The sequence below is a fragment of the Chrysochloris asiatica genome, unplaced genomic scaffold (genome assembly GCF_000296735.1).
Source record: "Chrysochloris asiatica unplaced genomic scaffold, ChrAsi1.0 scaffold00038, whole genome shotgun sequence".
NCBI lineage: Eukaryota > Metazoa > Chordata > Mammalia > Afrosoricida > Chrysochloridae > Chrysochloris > Chrysochloris asiatica.
In genome coordinates this window covers 14981047-14986490 of record NW_006408556.1, presented here as the reverse complement: position 1 = coordinate 14986490, position 5444 = coordinate 14981047, and positions in this window count along the sequence as shown.

The following is a 5444-nucleotide window of genomic DNA, read 5'->3' as shown; positions in this document are numbered from 1 at the left end:
AAAATGTCCTAAATTCACCAACATATTTGATGGACAATTCTTCTGGGTATTTGATTCTTGGTTGGCAATTTTTTTCTCTCTTTCAGAGTTTTATCTATGTCATCCATTGTCTGCTTGACTACATGGTTTCTGCTGAGAAATAAGAGCTTAGTCTTTTTAGTTCTCCTTTGTAGGTAACTTTTAGTTTTTCCTAAGCTGCTCTCAAGATTCTTTCCTTGTCTTTACTTTTGAAGTTTGATTATAACACGTATTAATTATTTTCTTTTGGGGTCTATCCTGTTTGGGGTTCAATTTCTTGAATGACTATCTTTTCATCTTTTCTTGTGTTAGGGAAATATTCTTCCAACAACTCTTGTACATTATTCTGTTTGATTTGTTTGTGTGTTTTGTCTCTTCCTGTTCTGGAATTCCAATCACACATGAGTTTTTCCTCTATATAGTGTCTCACATAAATATTGGGCTTTCTTGATTAATTTTTATTCTTTTTTTCTATTATTCCTGTTGTTGTTGTAGCAGATGAATATTGAGAGATTTGTCTTCAAGTTCAGTAACTCAACCTTCCATTGATTCAATTCTATTTCTTAGCCCTTTCAATGTACTAGTTCTGAAGTCTTAATACTACTCTCTGACTTTCTAATTGTGGTTTTTGTATGGTTTCCATTTTTTCATTTATTTTGTCAGTTTGTTCTTATAGTATTTTCCTGAATCCTTCTTAAGTTTTCTTCTGTGTTCTTGCTTTCCTCAATCTTTCTCACAATCTGTTCAAAGTACCTAAATATCATTCTTTAAAATTCCTTATCAAGTAGTTCTGATTACCATTTCTGGTATTATATTTTCTAACTATATTTTGGTCACTTGTTTGACATACTGTATCTTGTTTCTTTGTGTTAGCTGAAAATAATTTTCTCCAAGACATTGTATATTTATATTTAATTAAAGATTGTATACTGGTGTGTTCTCAGGCACACACCACCTGTAACTTGTATCCTGGTGGATGTGATAGAAATTGGAAGTGTGATTGCAGTTCTCTGTTCGCTATTTATGTTGTGTAATTCAGGGCAGGTTCACATGCTTCCAGAAGTAGGGGTGGCACTCCTGGTGCCCCACCCCAGACAGAACTGAGGCTGTGCAGAAGGGGGTGCCACTGGTCACTGGGTTAGTGAGGGCAGGGACTAGACATGCACCCAACTACCAGGAGGGCATGGAACAAGAACTGCACCCCACTTCTAGTCATCAACCTCTAGTCATGTCCTGTGCCTGCAGGCCATTGATTTAACAGCCACTTGCAAAAGCTCAAGGTGACCTTGCAGCTCTACACCAGTTGACAGCCCATTTTCTTCTCTCTCATTGCTCCTGTTCAGCTTCTTCTTCCAGTCAGCACTCAGTCTTCCTCTCTGTCTTATCTTCTGAAGCTCAGGGTTCCAGGACTGCATCTGTAACTATTTCACTTGGTCGTCCATATCTTTGTTGCAGAGGGTCTGCTCAATGCATCTGCTTACTCCAACATCTTGCTCCAATTCCATTTTTTTTTCACAAACTTTTTTAAGCCCCTTCCTGCTCAGCTTACTTCTCTGCCAACTTTTATTCCTGTCTGTGGTAGGGCAGGCTGTCAAGAATAGGATATTAGAATGGGCTATCCCTTTCCATCTCTTTAAAAAAGGTCTCCACACAGGATAGTTTGTGTGTTAGGGGGAGTGGGGAGGGGGGAGGGGAACAATATACAAGAAGAGGGAGGGGAATGGAAGAACAAGGTGGATGAGAGAACAGTTAGGCAGGTTTGCATGGGCTAAGTGGGACAGAGGTAAATAATGATGTATGCGCAACACTGGACTGACAGGACTCTAGGATATAGGGATTGAGGCATGGCTAAAAGAGGGGAAATAATGTTAAGATGCTTGGCTGTCTTTTGAATCTTAGTTTCCCTTGCCTACTATTGTAAAATAGACACTTGAGGGGGAGAGAAAGGAATAGCCAGAAACATCACCACAGAAAGCTTGTAAGCCCATCTTCAGCCTGTAACTGATTGGAATACCTAAAATGGGGCTAGAACTTGCCAGTGAAGGAGGATTCCTACAGAGCCTTTGCATTGCATACGACCATAGGTGGAATCCTGATCCCCATCCAGAATCTTCTGAGGTAGGAAATTTACACTTGAAAGGACAAGCTGACCAGCCTGGAGCAGCTAGAAGAACAGAAGATACTTCTTGAAAGAAAGACAAGCAGGAAAAATAAATAACAATAATAGCAGTCTGACTGACTACTACAAGAACAAGCAAGTTGTTTGCCTAGGAGCCATCAAGGCAAGCAATCAAGTCCCCTCAGGGCAAACCCACTTCCAAGACTGAGACTCAAGGGAAACATACCAGCAGGCATGTGGTCTTGCTGGTGACCACATGGGTCACCGATAAGGGGAAGTGGAGGAAAAACAGCAATGAAGTTGTGAGCTAAGTCTGACCACGTTCAATGACTCCTGTCAACCTGGGTTGAGACCTGGTTGGCAAGTAGTGTGGAAAGACCTGGGGACCACTGGGTCCAGAGAGAGGGACATGGCCACAGAGGACTGGAGTAGAGAGTGAAGCGTCCAGCTGATGTGACGTGAGGGGAGATGCATAAGAACAAACATCTATAGTTGCAGATAGTACCCACTTGACCTGGCTTCAGCGGCTGGATGATCAGAACTCAACCAGAGGAAGAAAGAAGAGAGAAAAAAGAGTAATCTGCTACAATTTGATGAACTTTACCTATACTTGTGGACGTAGGAGCTCAAAAGAAGGAATACATTTTTACAATGAGGATCATTGCCACCCCCTCGGTACACAGGGTAGACAGGGATGTGCAATGTAGACATTGACTACCCAAAATGGGGGGGCTACAAAGGCAAGAAGTGACTGGCTTACAAGCTTTCAAGAGGTAGCCTAGTTCCATAGAGTGTGGGGGTAAGTAGAATCTTCACTGAGTGGTTTCCAACCTGTCTGGACGGGGCTGATGAAAGGAGATGGGGATAAGACTCTTGTGATTTAATAGTGAATAATTGCTATCAGGACTGACTGTGAGTGTTGGAAATTAAAGGTAGATGTTTTGTAACAAAAGGATGGGAGTGGTTGATTTTGCAGTCCAGGAGCGCAGGTCCCTGGGACCATCAAGGAAGAAGAGCGGAGTGCGGGACCCTATCCAGAGAAAGCAGTGATGCCAGAAATGGAGGCAGAGACAATGACGTGGAGAGATGGAGCGTCTGGGGACCCTGGACTCAGGCTGTGTGCTGACAGCTGGGGGGCAGGCGTATGGGTGTACCCTTTGGTTGTTTGATGATGCATGGAGGGCATTGTAATTATTGCAGTGAAACAAAATACGATAGGATGAATGTAAAGCTAATGTTCTCCCATGTAAACTATCAGTTAATTCACAATAAAAACTAAAAAAGAAAAAGAAAAAGATAATGGACTTTTCCCATGAAAAGTAAAAAAAAGGTCTCCATTTGGGAGGCAAAGAATTTGAGATAAACCCGCTGCCATCGAGTTGGTTCTGACTCATTACAACCCTACAGGACAGAGTAGAACTGCTCCGCAGGGTTCCCTAGGCTGTAAATCTTTATGGAAGCAATCTTGCTCCTGTGGAGCAGCTGGTGGGCTTAAACAACTGATCTTTTGGTTAAGAGCCTGATGCTTACCCCAGTGTTCCACTAGGGCTCCTGTAATTTGAAGATGAGATGACAAGTGTTATCAGGCAAGTGCAGCAGGCTGTGGTTATCAAGAGGACCCAGCTGGGAGTGGTGAAAATACTGAGGCATGGTCTTAGCTCTTTCCTTCCAATCCCTACCCTTCTTTGATCCATCACGGAGTTCTCCTGTCTCAGTCTTTAAGCAGCAGTGTCCCTGACTGTGTTTGATCTTTGCAGCATAGCCCTTTCCCTCAGCTTCACAAGGTTAGTTATAAGTAACTTGATGTGCTTGTAACCAATGAAGAGCCACATAATTGGCTGAATTGGGTCAATTTTGCAGATTTTGGCCCCTCCTGATCTCACTGCTTTGAGGGAATTATGCCATATGGACAGCAATTACATGATTCTCGTGGCTGTGGAGGAGAGCCATGGAGTCCACCAAGTCTGAGCCCTTGATGGTATCACCTGAGGTAAGCCAAGGTTGTTGCTTCCCCGTTTCCCAAGAAAACTGAGGTCTGGAGGGAAGAGTTTGGTTTTTGGCTATGTGTGAGTTCACTGTTTGTGAAGAGTGGGGAAGTGGACACAGGGTAGTGACTCATGAGACAGCCATGGGACTGGAAATTGAACCCTGGCGTCCTGACTCCCAGACCAACAAAGTTAATCGGTTCTCAGCAATGTCTTTCCGACGTTTTGTATCCTGGATTATGTAGTCGAATATGTTTACTTTTTGCTGATTGCTGCAGCCCTAAAGAGTCAGAAAAGAAAAGATGGCTTGGCAAGAAAGTAAAAAGTCAACAATCTCCCGGGGCTTTTGGCCAAGTTTCTATTCTCAGCTACAGCCCCACCCTCACCCGGGTTGATGTAACTAGAGCCCTAGCCCCGCCCCAAGCAGAGGCCAAGCCCCTCCTACAGCCCCCGCGGTTTTAAAATCGACATTCTACTTGATTGGTTCGTCTTCACAACAAAGGGGAGGGGAGTATTCGCAGAGGACTTCCTTGTAGCCTTTAGGCATTAGGGTTCGTTTACGGGTTCAGGCCTCTTGTTGGGGCTACTGTGGTGCCTCGGGCTGCTGAAACCAGCCCCCAGACGGTGCCAGCTGTGGTAATAAAGCAGTGACTACTGTGTAAAGGTGGCATAATTGTCGCAACAATAACAACCGTAATTAAGCTAACCACCATCCACCTCCGCCCTGGCGTTCGCCCTGACTCACCCTGACGGCACGCTGACCATCAGGGGACAAACTGAGGCAGAGGCGGAGCCAACAGACTGGAGATCTAGTCGCCCTTAAACTAAGTTCAAAACCTGTTGCTGGGATCCGCATTAAGGGACCAGACCCGCGCGCACCCACGAAGCTTGGTTCTGAAATAGCCCTTCGCCTCCAGATTCGACCTCGCTTTAGGTTTCGGGGCTCTAAACTTCCCCAGGCCCTAAACTTCCGCCAGGTCCAAGGCAAAGAGTCGCTTAGAGAGCTGGGACTGGACACCAGACTACAACTCTCTTGAGCCTTTGCACGCTAAGGCGCGTTCCTTGTCTACGCCGATAAGCCACCCGCGACCCCTCACTACGCGATGCCTCCTGGGAGTTGTAGGGCAGCGACGTGCTTCTTTGAGCAAATGCCAAGGCTTGAAGACTCTATATCCCGTGGTGCCGCGCGGCTGTGTTTGACGCGACCCTGAGGCCAGGGGAGGGGCTGTGGGCGGGGCCTGAGCAGAGCCCCACCCAGCTCTCTGGCTGGCCCGACGAGGCAGTGGCAGTAGAGGCAGCGGCGGCGGCGGTGGTGGTGGCGG